This window comes from Battus philenor, unplaced genomic scaffold (genome assembly GCF_028537555.1).
Source record: "Battus philenor isolate CCGP_79_NKW_IND1 unplaced genomic scaffold, ilBatPhil1.0.hap1 SCAF_5, whole genome shotgun sequence".
Taxonomy (NCBI): Eukaryota; Metazoa; Arthropoda; class Insecta; order Lepidoptera; family Papilionidae; genus Battus; species Battus philenor.
The window spans coordinates 4,894,644-4,914,363 of NW_027181715.1; the positions used below are offsets into that span (position 1 = coordinate 4,894,644).

The window sequence follows — 19,720 nt, forward strand, 5'->3', positions numbered from 1 at the left end:
CTATCGAAATCACTGCATTACAAAATTAAGGGACCAGTTATGCTAACGTGACTTTCACTTTAATTGCTGTATATTTATAACTAATTGCACTAGGGGTCATCAGTGTACATATGTGTATATAAAAATGAATCGGCAATTGTGTTGTTAAACGCAAAACTCTAGAACGACTTTACCAATATAGTGTTTTTTATAGGCACGAAGAAGATTCTTATTATGAGAAAAAAAAGTGGAAAAAGTGCAAGGTATGTAGTAAGAACCCCACTTTTCTTTCTCTATACTCATATTAAACATAATAAAATTTGATCATAACTATTAAATATCGACGTCAAAGCCAAAAAAGTAATGTCAAGATGTAATCACAAAAAATATCATGTACTACCTAAAGCATTAAAACTAAAACATAATCACTTTATTAGTAAAGTCTCGCAGTGTACGCAATACACAGTTGTTCATTATTATATTAAATCAATAAAAGTGATTACTCTTAAAAGAGTTCTATTTAGATTTTTTCTATTAGACTACCAGAGAACTTTTTATTGTACAAACTCTTCTTCGACGATTGTCCTTCAATGGCTCTGCTCTTTGATAAACGATGAAATCATTCAAATTATTAAGAATCGATGAATTCCAAGCATAAAACGTGTGTTGATGAAAAAGTTTTTAATATACTCCACACATATTAGTGCTTTTTTTTTGCCTGTTTACATACAATATAAGACAAAACAATCAATATACATACGCGATCTTATCTAGAGTAATATGAATCTTTGTAGTGTTCTGTAACAAGATAGCCCTAGACATTTCCATTGTTGCAACTAACCGAAGAATGCAAATGTCTACGCCAAATCTAGCAAGCTCACGTCAGAAATGACCACCGTCAACGGAATACAATGGCTTATACTACAGGTTGATCTTAAGGCGAATACACACTGTGGACTTGAAACATTGTCCCAATGATATATTAGTAACAAATAAACATTACTAGCGCTATGAATTATTATTTTTCTGTTCCTGTATTAATTTGTAGTAGTTTGTAATATGCCTATAGTAGTTTTGTAACATACCTGTATATTTATCGCTCATTATAATTGATATACCAAATCAGTGTAAATTTTATTATACTGTACTGGTATATTCATTATAATATAACAATAAGTTGTTTTAGATTTTCATATATAGAAATATTACTATTTGCTAATAAACGAGCTTTCATTCCATCCTTTAAGGCTTTTATACGTTTAACTAATTGTCAATGGTGTGTAGTAGGTACCAGCATCATGTTTTCATTGCTACCAAATATCGCAGAAAGTGAACGAATTGTATTAAACCGTGATAGCCCAGCTGGTTAGATTTGAGACTTGCAGTCGCAAGTCGCGGGTTCGATTACTGGGATACAATTTTAAATAATTCACACTCTATGCATCAATTATATAGAATCGCCACTGATCACAAACAAGTTTCCAGATCATGAGTTGCAGCTTTCTCTGCGAATTGTAATACCATACTGTCATCGCCAGCCCGCCGGCCAAGTGTGACGATTATGGTATATCCCCACATATATATCTTTGGGAGAAGCCTACGCGTTGTAATGGGCGTCTATGGGCTGAAACAACGAACGCATTGCTGCAGAGAAATCGTATATATATATCGTGTAATTTAAGTATAAAAAGCATTTGTCAAATTATATGCACCTTTCTCCGAAAACAGACTAGGTAACAATTAGCTAATACAATACGTCAGGTGAAGCATCTGACGTAGAATTATTTTTAGTTTATTAGCTCGCGGATTTCGGATTCGCGAGCCCTGCGTCCGATGAAGCTGTAAAAGCCAAAACGGCTCACAGCTCGCATCAACATTCAAATATATAGCTATGCACATACTCGTATAAACATAATGCAAATCTTCCTTTTCATTTTTATCTCACTTAACCTCTTCATGATGAAGAAGTATAGTAAAGAATTGGCGCATATCGAATTGTTTTAATTTATAATATTTTACATTACTACAAGAACGATAGGTTAAATTTTCAATTTTTTAATTGCATAATTTTTTCATATGCAAACTAAAGTTTATATCGATATTCGCAAATACCGTATTCGAACTGTTGCTGATGATATCGTGAAATAGCAGCTCAGGATCAGAACATGCGGGCTATAGATAAGAGATTCAGTGCATATAATTAACATTATTTTCATCGGGTGTAAACATAGGTTTAATGATAATGATGCATTTCGGCGCATAAGGTAAGCAGTCGATATTACTCATCGTCGATGCGAAGGCGTTGATATCCTACCTACGCGTTAATGACTGTACTTTGTAAAGCTAAAATTTATCGCTGAGAAAGAAAAAAAAATGTTTTGTATTACATCTAGTCAAAACCTTCCAATAATTACTTTTTATACAGGGTTATACATGTAGAAGCTTTAAAAGGGTTAATGTATAGTTTATTCTTTCTTTTGGATTTATTTTGAATTTACTATGCAATAGGCCATGAAATTTGACAATACAAAGTCTGTAAGCACAGATAGTAAGCAGTAATTAATTTTAATATGTCGTAATTCTAATTTAAAAAAACGTTTGCTATTGAACATTATGATTAGATAACTTATTATTTCTGAAACCTTTGATTTTTTGGCTAAGTTGTACCGTATATTAATTGACAGCAGATAAGGTGAATGTATACCTTTGAAGCTTTTACATATGTAACCAATCACTATGTATTTACTATTCTTTATTAAAGTATATTGAACTATTTCGATATTTACGTGAACGCTGTTGAAATTAAATACAGCAAGAAACGAACAGCAATCATTTCAATACGAAAACGTACAAAAGAAACAACATCAATAAATATTAAAATGACATCGAATAAAATATACCTATCAAAAACAACAATGAGACATACCAAGGTTAATAAATATTGGGAATCCAATTACAAAGTCGAGTCTACATTACAATAATGACACCGAAATCGCTACCGGTTTCACATAACGCATATCAAACTTAAATTTATATGACATATTTAATTTTAATAAAATTTTTATCAGTTAACATAACATAAGACAATACACCTCCGTTAAGAAATATTGCAACCAGTAAATTACCTCGCCTACATGTATGGTCATAAATGTTAACTTTAATTCACACTCGTACGATACGCTGCCTTATTACTTCATTGTATAGAAAAGGCCTATGCCTAAAAGTAGAACAATTGTAAATAGCGACAACTTTCATTAACGACTTTTTATAACTTGAAATTCGATTTGCTGCTGCATTGTGAAATGGAACTGCTTCGTTTACACGACTTATCTCATTGGTAAGTGATAACAAGCTAAATGCACCTGTCATTTGCGCGACGCGGACGTGTTCTCTTGCTCTTACGTTAACTATTCCTGATTCATAAATTACATCATAAATTTCAGTCATTTTAAGACATCTTCATCTCACATAAGCCTCTCCTATAGTTGTTTAACAGGACCGATCAGAAGCGGCCTTCATATAGCGACTTTCGACGACCTTAACAATAACGTCTCTTCGCCTTTTGAGTGCCGGGCTGTGGTCTCCACTTTAGAATCTTTAAGTTCCAGCAGCATTTTGTTCTGAGCTACACGTGGCCTATAGCCAGTCGCACTTTCTATTTAACTCATCAATCCACTGGACTGTGATACTTATTTTCGTTCGTCTACTGATCCCTTAATCCTTATTCGATCTCGTAGAACAATGTCAAGCATAGCCCTTTCAAAAATTTCCCAATGTGGCGCATAATGATTTCTGATTAGAGTGACTGTTGTCTATTTAACTTGTGATTTGAAGTTCTCAGTTTCTGTTTAATCTCGGTGGGTAACAAGGTTAAGTGAGTGTGGGAAAAATCAACAATTAAGGAATTAGAATAGCTTTTTTTGTCAACAGAGAAGACAATGAAAATATATGTAAATTGTTATATGGACACCTTTTAAAAAAGTAGCTGCTAGTAGCCGTGCTCCTATAGCTGACAAAAATATGATGGAAATAATGCTGAAATTAACTATATAATTAAAAATTTGTTTATCATCTATGGCAAAAGCATGGAGGCAAACTAGTTGCAGGCAGGTGGCCCGTTGCCAACTTCCATTGTTTACATCATTACAGAGCGCTTTATGTGCTTCGTGCTATAAACTATAAATATGGCGGCGTGAACGCACATGCATTGCGCGCGAAACCGTACACCGGACACGTTAAGCAATTTGACGTATAACCTTACGTCAGTATCTTACATATTCTTGAAAACATCAGATACTTTGGCAGGTGTCTTTTGCATTAAGGCGTTTATAATTGCCTAACTCCGTGGCTTATGAAAACTGCTGTTACCTTAAAGTGGCTGCTACTCTATATGGGGAATCCGCAAGCGAGTTGCCACCTTTAGTACGTATTGGTGCGATCTATAAGTTTTTATACAGCGCCAGTATGGGCCAAAGCTCTTGAGGAAGGTACGGTCACCTTACTCAGACGTTCTTATAGTGCGACGGCAATTGATGTCATAAGGATCTAGCGCTCTGTCTCTTATCAAGCGGCGTATACGACGAAAGGCAATAAACTCTATTCAGACATTGTTTGTAAGATCTTAGGCGACTGGATGAATAGCACGGTGCTCTGATATTCCTGTGTCTTGTATCGTATAGGAAGTATGTTTACAACGTAATGTCACCATTGACACTGACGAGAGCGCATGTTCATACAAATAGACGCTCGAGGAGTTACGGATTAGATTGATCTAATATCTCATACAGTATTTTCTCACCGGAGAAACAATAAAAAAAGGTGTCTAAATGAGTATTAACACAACATCTACATAGGCCGCCATACAGTAGAGAGTATATACTAGAGTAATACATTTTGAACGTAACAGTCAATAAATCGCTGGGATGATTAGGTACGAAGATTATTATATAATGTGCTCTTGCACATTTTTATTCTATTAAACGTTGTCTAACAATGTCTGTTTTGAGCTAGCCGTACGTATCTGGCAGTCCACCGTACTAGTCTCATCTGTTTCTAATAATAAGAATTTATTTACGTGTTATTCCTTTAATAATCTTTTAGCTGGAATTTGGAATTCATGAATAACTGAATTTTTATTTATCACAATGTAATATAACGATATCATATATATATACTCCATGAAGCATTGGACTATAATATAACTTCTTACATATTATATATAACAAATGACTTGTTATTCCTCAATTATTGGAACACAAAAATTGTTCAACGAAACCTGCACATGCATACACTATAAATGCTTATTTACTTTTTAACTCTTACTATAATGGAATACATTTTGAAGTAACTAAGCGAAAATATCTTTAAATATGAAATATTAGCAATAAAACAATAACCATATATTAACACGTAAGGATAAAAAAATAATTCGATTGACCTTGAACAGATTCTTATATTTTAAGAATGTAAATTATAAACACGACACGCCCAGAAATTTAACGCCTTAGCCGTCGTTCGTCCTTGCCTTATCGTTAGTTTATAAATAACCCTTTTTATATTAACCGTTTACTGTACAAAACATATTAAAAGGGTTAATAATATACAAATGATTTATTACCAACGTTATTTTAATCGTAGGAAATTGTTGGACATAAGACTCCTCCACAAATTTCCAATAAAACTGGTTAAAATCGGCTTCCATCCGCTGCCTTCCGACGACCTAACAAGATTGTCCTCCGTTCACTTTGTGTGTGTTTGTCCTACGCTATGCTTGTCGATCCGTGGCCTCCACTTTAGAACATTAAGGCCCACTATCAATTTGACTAGCCAATCCACTGAGCTATAGAGGTTTCTTTCGTTCGTTATATATATAAAACGCAAAAAAAATAATTCCTAACCGATTTTTTAAAATATGATCACAATAAAAACATATATGAATAAAAACAGGCCGTCGAGGCAGTCATAAACAAATAACACTTAAATCTAGTATCGCGTCGACACTTAAATGTTAAACTATCTACTTAGACACTGCTTAATGGCATATAGAATAAGATTTATTTAGTGACCTTTAAACACAAATTTGTTGATACAACTCTGAAATGGATTTCTAAAACCGAACTGCGGATAACACGTAATTAATTTACGCTAAATACTGTTGTCATATTTCCTAATATCGATGTAAGGAGAACAGTATTAGAATTAAATCGATTGCGTCGTAGGCGTAAATATCTCACGAACGAGTCGTTATTAAAACGATTGTCTCGATCCGTTGGCTTCATCAAGTAATAATATCTTTGTGTCCGCTTGTACCACATCAAGTTGCTAAACACGCGCTGTCCGCTTGTGTAACCATGTTGTTGGTATGCCTATTCCTAATTATTATTTATTCCGTATTATCTTCTTCACGAGCAGAATTATCGTGCCTCATCTCATCTTAAGCGTTAAATGTTTTTATATTCATTATCTTTTTAATTAAAAATGATGTAAAGAAATCCCTTAAAAAAAAGTACGTACGTATGTACGGACGGTAAAAAGATAAATGAAAAGTCTCTGGATAACGTGGAGATTTTTTTCCTAAAAAGTCAATTATGAAAATATTGTACAACGAATAGCCGATGATAATATATGGTTAGTTATGTGCATTTATCTGTGTCTATGAATATTTAAAAATCAACTTAAGATTCTAAAATGAAGACGATATCTCTTTACACATCTAAATCGAATGTTTATGTAATGTAAACAGGAAGTGATACTCAAAACTACAACTATAAATTAATACGAATTATAATAAACTTTAACATTGTAATCATAGAGATATTATAACATTTACAGCTATTTCAACACGTTTTTGCAGCTATATAAGATCGTGACAAGCTTCGCAAAAACCTATGATTTATATATTTATGTATATATATATGTCCTTACAAAAATTGGCGGTATATGCTCTTTCGCTGATCGAATGTATATGATGCATTCGATCAGCGAAACCGTTTAAGGAAGCTTGTAAGGACAAGACGTCCACTGTCTTTTTAATACTCAACTCAACCTTGGCATCATTATCCGTTCGCTTAGTATCGTTATGACAATTTACAGCGCGCCGCGAATCTTATGATGAATTATGGTAAGCAGTGTAATTCAATTACTCCAACACAGACGTTATGATAACCTTTGCTCGATTAGATATAAAGTAACGGTTATAAGAAGCATAGTAGTAAAAGCATAGTATGTTTTACATAAGATATTTAGCGAATTTGATGTACGTTAAAGATTATTAAATTAACACAGCTTTTTATTTATTAATATCAGTAGATCTCGTTTCCTCGAAAAGTCTCATTTGTTGTTGTCACGATATGAAATAGCTTCAGCATTTTTATACTTTTTTAGCCTTTTCAATAATTCAATATTAAGTATATCCGAATGCTTTTCGTTAAAAAAATTAAGATATAAAACACATATTTATATCCGTTATATTATCAGTTTCTAACCGAAACAACTTTAGTTTTAGATATTTCATAAACCTAGACAGACTGGCTAGAGAGCCAGCGACGCGTATTGCAACTCGTTACGTACAAACAATTTCAGAGCATCCCCTTGTGTTTTAGCGTCGCAAAAGGGGTGTGCATACGTCGCCCCCATGTATTCCGGATCATACCGATTGCCTAATGAATTTGACGCGAGCTGTGTCGGGGATATTCAGCCCTTTGTTTTTGAGCCCTTGATGCTCTCTCGATTTATTAGCATTACCCTCTGCATTCATCAGCTCCCTCGGATAATTACTGCAGATTTTTTAAAAGTGACGCAACCGAAATGCAGGTTGGGCACTCGTTATTGTAAATTAGACGGATATTTGCAACCAAAAACATGACGAATGCAAACGTTTTTTAACAGCTTTTGTACCGAACGCTCCTATACATATCTGAGGTATGCGCGAATGTTAAAGCAAAATAACGCTAACAGTTAACAGGATAAAAATCATTGCTGTGATTAACATCGATATACTTTGTCGCATGAAAAGACTGCAGTTCAATTGCAAGTTTTTGAGATGGTTTCCTTAAATTCCGTGAAACAAATAAATTCTTTATAAATCATATTTAGTAACAACTGTTTAAAACTTTTTTAATGAAAGTCGTTTAAATAAAAAATAAATGTTTAACGCAACTGTGCCAGGTATGGATTTTTTAAAGATAAAAACTAAATGGATTTAAGAAAAATAGAGCTTTGAATACGACATTCAAATGGCGGACTGGTGAAACTAAAATTGGTAAATTTCACATTTTTAACCACTTTTTAACAGACATCGTTTTGATTAAATTAGAAACAATGATATTTTGAAATCTTCTTCAAAGATAGTTATGTTCAAAGAAAAGCATAAGAAAGTTATGTTCAAAAATCTGGCTGTTTAAATTAAATACATTAAAAAAATTCAAAAATATTATGATGACAGGAGATGATTGTTTTATAGTATAAAATACATATTACTAATATTTAAGAGGCAATAACAGAGTAATAAATAAGTCTTTGCATATTCCATTAATTGTAAAAACTGACAAGTTTACGTCTTAATGCGATAACACTAAACCATAATTTTTCAAATAAAACCTCACGGATCGTACATTGACTTGAACGAGCTACTGTGCCGTCACACGAGATTAAACATTAATGTATTTTTTTTAATTTACGTAATCGATTGGAAAACTGGCACAATTTCCATAATGCACTGATACGTCGAATCGACAACTTTCGCTGACACGCAGTTTCTCTCGGTCCGCCGTTTGACGGGTTCTCGATCTCTCAGTTTTTCGACTGTTTACCATAAATAAAATTTATTATTTTTTTCAATAATAATAATCACATAACGATACATTTTTTCAATGCTAGATTATACAATGCTTGCAAAATTTGAACACAATTTTATTTACACTATTATTATTTTTTCATTATTTTTATACCCATTTCTCTTATTCCCTTGACATTGTCAACATAGCATAATATTAGAAGTTAATGAAATAGTATACAGTAATCCAATGGATGTCTGTTTTTGATGGTACCGCAATTTTATAATAAAGTCCTAAGTGTAACCATGGGATATGTAAAGTTAGGTTAATATAATGGTCCAAACACACTAAATATAAACTCATTCTACTAATTAAGAGAATATCCGGCCTTTGGCCTAGAATTGTACATCAGATTAAAGTCACCTAGAAAACTTAATATTTACTTGTATGATAATTTCGTTTACCAACACATATAGTATGTACAATTATTTTACTTTTGTTTGAAGATAGCCATAAACCGAAACGTTTACAGATTTATCATTTGAGCTCGAGTATTACTTAATCTTCACTAACCAATATTAATGAAGATTAAGTAATCTAATTTGAGTAGTAGTAGCCCAGCAGTAGATGACTAAGACTTGCGATCTTAGGTCACAGGATCTATTCCCCAGAGACAACCTTATATAATTCACACTTCGTGCTTTAATTATATAGAAATGCTACTCAAAACCATATTTATAGAGGATGGACTGTAGGGTCCTCTGCGTACTATAATACCACATTGTGATCACCTACCTACCTGCTAAGCGTGGCAATTGTTGTATATCCTCCATATGTATCTTTGAGGGAGGTATATATTTATACATCTTGAAGTGGGCATCTATGAACTGAAATGACGAAATAATCCGAGTCAAGCAAATGGTCAAAATTTTAACAAGTATCTACTTAATCATTATGAAATAAACATTTTTACTATTGATTATTTACAACAATTGTCAATCGGAACGATTTAGGCGAATGACTCGAATAATATTTCTACAATTTGACAAAAGTTACACACATCCATGTACATATAAGTGTGTGTATGTGTGTATATTTTAAAGTGTTGTAATCTCTCGTTACCACGTCACATTAATGATATAAACATCGATTAAGACACCATCACAACGAATACCGGAATCGATTCACTGTATCAGGAAGTTAACATAGCGGTACTGAGATACGTACGATAGTTTAATAGAATTTCGCACGAAAAGCTATCACATCACGACATATTTATGCAATATTCCATATCGAGTTGCATAACTAAATAATAAAATCAATTAAAGAGAGTACGGTTAGCATTAACGGCATTTTAAAATTCAATTTCGATGTCCCGTATACGCGACCTGTTTAAAAGGAGTTTGAATTTAAATTAAACATACATAATTTTTGTTTGTTTACTTCTTTTTTTTTTAATTTTTTACAACAAGAAAAACGGTAATGTAAAAAATCTGTTCCCATATTGCCTTTGATGATTTATGCATAAGAAACTTTAATTTGCTAACATCTGCAGGTAGCTTAAAATTTAAATATAAAAGATCTGAGAACAATAAGCCGAGTGTAATTGGCATTATCTTTAATTAAATAAAGACAGTGGTAGCAATTAAGACAGTGTGAACGTAGCTCTGGTGCGACGCCTACGCAGTATAGGATCTGCGCTTACCGGATGTTCTGTAATTATTTTTAGATAGTAGCAAATGAAAAATAAAGATTTTCTCATGCAAACAGTTGCATTTGTCACGGACTTGTAATAAGTGTAATAAAAATTGAGTCACATTCACATTTTTTTTCTTTTATTTTGATGTTCATTGATTGATAAAAAATATTTAACTTAAAGAAAGTAAGTCTTTTAAAACGCAATTACGTAAAAAATATTTATTAATTTACAATATTTTAGGAAAATAGTTCAGTAATCCTTCGAAATTCATATAATAAGCCATTATAGTCTAAAAGATTGCATCGCATATTAATATAATAAAATTGCGTCTTAATACAAATTGTTGGGATTAATATTTAGAAAGCACATAAAAATTATTAAAAAGTCGGGTGTGTTCATTACGAATTAAACTATTGTTTTTAATTAATATTATTTTTCTCTGCCGATCTATGTATTTTATGGGATAACTGCTGTTCGCTAAAGCCCTTTACAGTAAATTTTAAATAATATTACACAAAAACATCGACTAAACCTCACGTTATACCCTGATTGTCCACACTGAACAGCTGATTACTTATCACAATCACAATAAAACCGACACAATAATATTTATAGGTTGTTAATCACTAGTTCTGAATCACTCCACGTTAACTTTTAGCACAAAAGTCGTGTGTGCGTTGAACCTTATTAAAATATTGCTATTTTTTAACACAGATCGAAGCTGTGTGCAGCGACTCGGAAGCGGCGTAACGCACTGGCGCGATCACCGCGTGCCTCGCGTCTGCCCGCTACCGACAGACGGAGAAATGTAGGGTCGTCAAATGTGACTCGCTATGATAATTACAAGTTATTTTCCGCTACACAACATTAAGCATATGCTGTTAAGCAGCATCATCCATTTATTAAAATATAAGGGTAAAAAAATACAATAAAATGTGAATACTGGTCAAACAGAGCTAATTTTAAAATATAAAATCTCAATAATTTTTAATATTCAAGAAACTTTTGCAAATTCGCATTTTTTTCATTTGCACGTAATTCGTACAATCACTAATATTTTCAAAATTATGAAATGATTTAAAGAAATCATTTTTTTATATTTTCGACTAAATTATAACTACTAAAAAGTTTAAGTACTTGTAATGAAATGCGTGTATTTTTGCAGTATGTACAACGAGAAAGTATTGATTAAAATAATTTGTAGACTGCTAACCCTGAGTCACACAAACAATAGAATAGTAGAGAGCATCCTTGCGCCGCCGCCGTCGGTGCCCGATATGAACGAACCTACAAATGCACTCCCATCGAATATTGAAAACTCTGACTCAACGCAATACTAAAAGCATAATACTTTACTATATATAAATCTTTCCACTTCCAACGCGTGAATCCTTTACAAGTGAAATGTTGAGACCTATTGTATAATTGGATAACACCAATCACAAATTTACGAACTTTACACAAACAGCAGTTTTGTTACTCTGAAAGACTACGTCATAGAGAGATAATTATTTACGTGTTACGCCGGATGATACGTTTAAAGTATAAAAGCATTAAAGTGGTAAATATAATGCTCATTTGCTGTCATTCAATGTACGGTACACCCTATACAAAAATTAATGGTTTGCAAGTTATAAATAATGTAGTGATGACGAGTGTATACTCGGAAAATTCAATTTTACGATTAAAATTCAGTTTACTACATATTAAAATTAATCGTCATTTGTTATCTGTATCTGCAGGCTTTGTGATGCCAGAAGTTATTAGCCTCTTGCATTAGACAAGAAAAAGTATAAAATAAAAGAATAGAAATCAGTGTAATAGCTTTGAATCTGCTTCTCATATAACCTGTATACCTATACTTTAAGTTGCAAACTCAGATTTTTTTAGTTGCAGTTTGCGGTGATGGACTAAATTAACAGAAATAAAAACGGTTTGAAAATTTTTGTGTCAGTAACCTATACTATTGAGCAGTGGTAGCCCAGCGGTACAGGACTTGGAACTTTGTAGGTCGCGAGATACAATTTTACATGATTCACTTTGTGCATTAATTACTTAGGATTTCAACCGCTTACAAATAAGTTTCCAGAGGATTGGCAGCCGCGTCCTCTGCATACCATAATACCGCACTGCGATGGCCAATCCGCCTGCCGAGCGTGGCGATTATTATACATCCCCCCATTTAACTTTCGGGGAGGCATTAGTCTTGGAGTGGGACTTAATGGGTTAAAACGATGAATCTACTCTCACGTTTAAAAACACGTCTTTTACGCGATTGAATAAGTTTTTATATTTCACCAATTCCGGTTTCAATAAACAGTCAAACAAATATGATAATTGATAGTAAATACCTCATACACATGAAAAATATAAATTTATAATATAAAATATATATGGTACAGAGATCAGTTCTATAATTATTATTCAAAATCGGGGTTAAAAAAACTACAGTAGTTTTACAAAAAATAGTCAAGAGGAACGACGAAGAATAAAAATGATCTCTTGAGATAAATTTAACTGCGAAATTTAATTAAATCCAATTTTAATGACGCTCTACAATTTGCTTCAAAACTTATGCTTTCAATTTTAATTTGTATACTGCTATTTTTAGCACTATAAAATTAGTAGCATTTTAAACTTTATACTTCGTACTGTATATAAAGTAATGTATTATACGTTATAATAATAATGAGTTAGTCACAAATTAAATACAAGATTTTCTTGTGTTAATCAGTGACAGAGCTATAAATATTTTAAAACTATTATTTTTAACTTCAATATCGTGAAAATATATTCCAAGAATTTGTTAATTATGTTGATTTACAACCAAAAATATAGGAACTCCGTTACTTTTAAAATAAACGGTTGACAGCAACTAGATGTTTCAATGCTTGATATTTATAATAATCATTGTTAAAAAGCATCTGATAATAGTTTTACAGGATCATCAAAAAATTACATTTATCCCTTATTGCCTGGATTAACAACCTACTACGAGTATTAACGTTAATAAAAAATTTTTTTTTATTTAAAACTGTACACGATACATTCTCAATACAAAGGCCACAGATAAAATATAATATGGCTTCCGACACGGCCGCTATTTTCATGAAAGTTCAATAACGAATGACTGGTGAAGCCGGGAATGCAAACTTGGACACGCCTTAAATGGAAACTGTACAATTTTCATACGAGACTTGAAATGGCAAGAACTTCATAGAACATGCAAATTCAATACCACAATTTTCATTGCATTTGAAGTAATTTTTAAAGTAAATGAATATATACTTAAATATTGTTTAAATTACCTAATATATAAAAAAAATTTACTAAGTTTATTTAAAAAAAAAATTAAAAATTTTGGAATGAAAAACACATTATTAAGACATGTAATAAATACCTTCTGAAAAGTTTAATTTAAATTTAGAAGCAAATTTAGACAATATTTTAGATCGACATCGACATTTAGGCAATTTATTTATTTTTTAAAATTATCTCTGAAAAGTGATATACAATTTTCATGTCAACAAGCGTATTTACTATTAGTCAATTAGTAAAAACATGTATTTTTTTAAGTTATTTGTTAATAGCGGTTGGCTTAAACCAGTTTTTAGATCGAATTAAATTGTCGGCATTATCTATCAATTGCTAAGATAAATTTATACAAAGAAATCAAACATGTCAATTCAGTCAATAATATTATTGCAAGAACAATACGTGGACGTGGTACCTATTTGTCTGGAATGTTTTGTTGTATAAACAACTCGCAGATTGAGTTCGTAAGCTTTCTGTCTGTTCTAGTGGAAGTAATAGTCTGAATAAATAATATAGTTTGGTTGGGTTGTTTAAATAATGATATATACATATTTATATAAACATAATAATTTTTCCAAAGTTATTAAATTATTCAAAGGATTCATCACTGACATGGACAAAAATGATTATTAGTGATTTAATAATAATTCTTTAAAAAAGAATTACGTCGTATTAATTCCTACTGTAAATACAGCAACAACGCTAATGGGGAAAACACGATAATTTAATAGAAATTGAAGAACGGAGTTTATTGGTGCGTATCGTTGTTCTTCACATCTAGGCGTCGATTATTGTAATTGTCATTTTTTATATGTACTAGTAGATAATTAAACAACAACAATATAAAAGAACTCATGTATACCATACGTCTCGTCCAATACGTGTTTCAGTGTCATAAGACTAAGATTTACAACCGATGTGTTACAAGTGATGACTTGCAGCACTGAAAGATGACTTTGGACCCCATTGCCAAGTTCTCATGATTTTTGTTCGAGGTTAAATCTGGAAGGAGAAGATCCGCAGACAAACGAAGGTAACCGATTTAGTCCAACGACTTGATAAGTTAGGTTGCAATGATCGGGCCACATAGCACGCAGAACAGATGACCGCTCTGAGCTTTAAGGTTATGTGTTGACTATAGACAGATCCTTTGCTGTCTAGCTATGAGTTGACAGACGACCTTTTTAAGATCTTCGGATGACGCTAGGCGCAGGCGGCTTCTAATCAATCATTGAAATTGTAGAGCTTCCTGCGTCCAGGTAAAATTATGTTGAATACATAAATTCTAATAAACTCTTTTTTCAATTAGACCAAAACAATTGAGTGTTTGTCAATCATCGCTTCTTATTTCACGTGATTTTATATTAAGGTAACAGACGACGGTGTTTTATTTGCAGCGAACGTGTAATAAATTTTATGCGAGCGATTAATTATTCAGGTCGGGCGTCACCTAGCCTAACAGGGACGTGGCGGCAAGTCAAGCCACATCTTGCTTCCCTATTAGTCCCAACAATGAGTCAGGTTTCGCGTTAAATGACAAACCAAAGGCATCGCCCCCGTACAATAATCTAATATAAAGGGAAAAGTCATTTGCAAGTTTTATTAAGTTTTGTGTTAACAATTAAAAACGCATTATTCAGCTTATACTTATGTCTCATGAATTATGTAAAAAAAAGAAAACTAAATTTATCATTGTTTGAAATTTTTATGTTTAATATTCACTAGGTACAAAAGTTTAGTTGGTTCTAAATTTAAAGCCCTCTGATTGAGAAGACGGTAACGTACTGCTATTTTAAAAGCGTCAATCGTCTCCATATTTTCTCTAAGGACAACAATAATAGAAGACGGTTTCGTTAATTAAAAAGAAATATATAGTTAATCAAATGTTTTATAGCTGTATTAAGTATTTAAATAACATACATGCATGCACGTTTACAATACCATATATGCAATATTTTCAAAGAAATGAATATTAATTTAATTATTATTTATTACAGGTTGACAGAAAATAGATATATAATAATATCCAATATGGTCTTGTGGCTAGAATACGTAGCTCTCACTTAGGAGGCTCGAGTTCGATTCTCGGTACCAGAAACTATTCTTTGACTTTTTTCCGCTCCGTGAACTCATCTCAGATGAAGATGGAAAGCCCTTCGGGCTAACAGCATGTACTTCTACAGAGAATAAGCAAGTAAGATATAAAAACTTTAAAAGGGTGAATTTATACCTCATTTGCTGTCAATGAACATAGGGCTCATCCTATCCATAAATAAATGGTTTCAAAAATAGTTAATAACGTAATACATATAATAAGAAAAATTTAAAATTACTATATGTATCTGCAAACTTTTTATTGCTAGAAGTAAGTAACCTGTCGCATTCTAATATTAAAAAAATATTAATGAAGATCCAAAAAATGAAATTACAAACTTTGTGTTCTACAAATGTTATATTTGTAACTAAAATTTAAATAGCAATTTACTCCAGAGCGACATTGCATTAAATATTCCATATAATTAGAAATCTCGTTTCTTTTATTTTCGACTTCCTTTTCATTGATTTTCGAGACGTATTTTTAGAATAGTCTGAAGCTACCGTTTCCCGTAGCCGAAGCATTTTTGTGTCATGCATTATAAATCGTACAATGATTTTAACTAATGTTCTTTTAGGTTTTGTAATGGCTTGAATGTATATTGTATACGTGTGATAAAAATTACAGTTTATATAACTGGGGAATATTTATTAATATTAGGACCCCTTTTAAAAACAACATCTACTAAAATTCCGTGAAATGTTCGCATTGTTTTTTGACTGAGTTTAATAACTCTATTTAAAACACTACACTAATTTTTTTTTAAATCTAAATAGAACGCTTTTAACCAGAAACATTGCGAATTATTTAAATATTAGTAGAAGTATGTCAAAACACATAGCATTTCATACACAAGGCATATTAACATTCAATCATCTTATCGAGTCATACTTGAATATTAATATTGAAAAAAAAAATTAATATTAAAAATATTTTCCCCGGTTTGTCTGATTACTCATTGCTTGGTAAACCCGCCCGCAATTTGATGGAGCCGTATCAATTAATACGGCAGACTTGCAATTGTGCTCGTTTTAGCTTCACTGTGCCAGACTAACGGACGGCGACCTTTGTTTATTCTGCTTTGTATTATATTTTACTAACCTATACTACAATGTAAAAGTGTTTTAAATATTTATTTTATCAAACGTATTTATTTCAAGAAAAAAACATATTATAATACTAATAACTAATTATTCGATTATGAATTTTTTACCCATAGTCTACTAGTTTTTATATTAGATAATTCGAATAATTAATAGGAAATAAATATTTAAGAATTTGTTATTGATATTCACGTGTATACGGCCCTGTTGGCGTAGCATTAAACTTTCTTAATATAAATGAATGCACATACATTATAAAATTTATGTACATATAAAATCCTATAAGTTTTACACATCGAATTCAACGAAGCGTAAAACTTTCCAAATCATTGAAGCGAAACGAAGGACTGTAAGTCACTGTTCGGATATACCGCAGTGTATTCAAATGCATTCCTTTCGAAAATGTCGTCGGTAGGACAGTATAAAAAGTTCTAAGTATGCGGCCGATAGAGGAGTAAAAAGCTGCCTGTAATCGATTGGTGCCGGATGGGTGCGCGGGTGTCTTCCTTGCCACTATACCGGTGTCCGTTCTGCTTTCCCTTGACAGTGTCTACACAGTAGGGTATATGGAGATTGTCCTGACCCCACCGTGATGCGGCTAATTCCCGTTGTCATGATTACGTGCGAAGTGCTGCATCTCTATCCTAAGACATTAAGATACTAGGCTACCTCCATTGAATCTACAGCAGTCTACCAAGAGGTTTCCGTAGTTATGACAAAATGAGTCAAAAAAACTGTGGACTTGTAGCCGGTAGAGTAGAGTTCAGCGTCATTCCATGTAGAATTTTCCCAAAAAACATAAAAAGGCTGTCCGGAGACACATTCTTCTTTTTGATCAAATTCTTTTTACTTCAAATAATACACTGGGTAACCTCATACCAAGAATTTATTTTAGGCCATAAATTTTCTACTCTGCAACAACTGTATATTAATCTGCATATATATTAACATTATTCATTTCTCCCTATTTAATTAAGCATGATATGTAGATGGATTAAAATATAGATCGCAAGTAATCTGTGATAATCTGGGCTTATGTACACCGCATAATAATGACTAGAACGTGTGAGCGTTCGTGAGGTACGCTCACACCTACACTTTGTACATTTATTATAATCTAAGAAATACTGTTTTACCGATGAAACATCGGGGTTATTTTTTATTTGTAAAAGTTGAGAGAAAAGTCCTAAAACGACTATAATCAAAAAAATTAAAACGTGATACCACTTAACTGTTCTCCCTAATAATCATCCACATAATTAAAACAATATCTATAAATATACATAAATTTTAGAGAATTATTTGAAAAATGTACTATATTAAACCTAAATCAACTTTACACAAAATCGACCTAAACCTTTCAAAACAAATTACCGAAAGAAAGATATATTCATACTTCATTTTATGAAGAGATCCATCCGCTTGTTTTGAAAAAAAAAGTAGTTATAATAATTTAGTAAAATGTATCGTTGAAACTTAAATTTTTTTGAGAATAAATTATTTAAACTGAAACCTCAATTGTGTTATTTCTATGCGTTACTGTGTTTGGTTTATTATGTTATCTACTTCATCTAACACTTTTTTTACTGTAGCAATCTACGAGAGCTCCAATCCACTAGCGAAAATGTTTTGAAATCCAAGCATATTTTTCTCAACACGCTTTTGTTCCCTATATTGTTTGCTGCTCCCTCTATGTTAACATACGCTTATTTTTTCTCGCAATACCAATATAAAACGTCTATTGTCAAAATTTTGGTTCCCCTAGTCTGAGACCAATGACGACCAACAACCATTTCAAAACTACATTGCTTCTACCAAAGTACAGCGTTCAGTAATTAACCTTTAAACACATTAATGTACTGTGTTGTAACTGCTATAGATAGCACTAGCAAGGTAAAGATAATTAAAAGTTGGTTTCTTTAACAAATAATAGAAATATTTTTCCTCAAAATAAGAAGTATTTTAAAAATCTTTTACCCCGTAACAATAATTATGTAATCTATTTTGCGATAAAATTTTTAATAATTTACAATAAGACAGAACTTAATTTTCTTTCACAGTTTTGTTTAATTAGATACTGTGTAATATAAATATAATACAATATAGTTATTTTGCTGCGCAGCAAAATTATGGTGATATCTTCTCGGCAATGTAAACAAATCCTGGAACTCTCATAGCTCCACGACACTCGTCAGAAAGCGTTCACAGTACCCTGAATTATAGAACACGAAACACCATCTTCAGACTCCAGGTAATGACGTATTCGTGTAATATTTCCAGACTAGTAGACATCCTTGTGCAGACTCTCAGAGGTACTTTTTTTTAACGAAAGCATTTCAAAAGAAATAAACCAATGAATTAAACTTGAAAATGTCTCTAGTTTTCCTATCTCAATATTACAAGTTAAGCTAATTAAATAATTTAAAAATGATCCTTTTTAAAAAACCTAAGTAGTTCGCACATATTCATATATACTACTGTAATTCATTTGCAATTATTTTTTATTTAAACCAATTATTATAAATAAATATTCAAAAACTTTGCAAAACATTGCACGTAAAAGGCAGCACGCGCCACATATACTGACTTTATAGCGCCATAGAGCTATTTCTATATAGCGCCATCTAACGGTCTTCTACAACATTGATACGACTCTAGCCTAGTACGTTATTGTTCTTGCCGATATTCTAAGCACCCTATTCATCGCTAGATGGCAATACAAGATCAAGTGTTAAAAATTGTATTTATTTGTTAG

At 32.1% G+C, this 19,720-nt stretch overlaps 1 protein-coding gene across 1 annotated transcript in view; it reads right to left on the reverse strand.

Annotated features, from left to right (window-relative positions):
- raskol (Ras GTPase-activating protein raskol) overlaps window positions 1–19,720 on the reverse strand; it is a 167,262-nt gene that overhangs the window by 77,048 nt on the left and 70,494 nt on the right. The gene's annotated exons all lie outside the window — the stretch shown is intronic.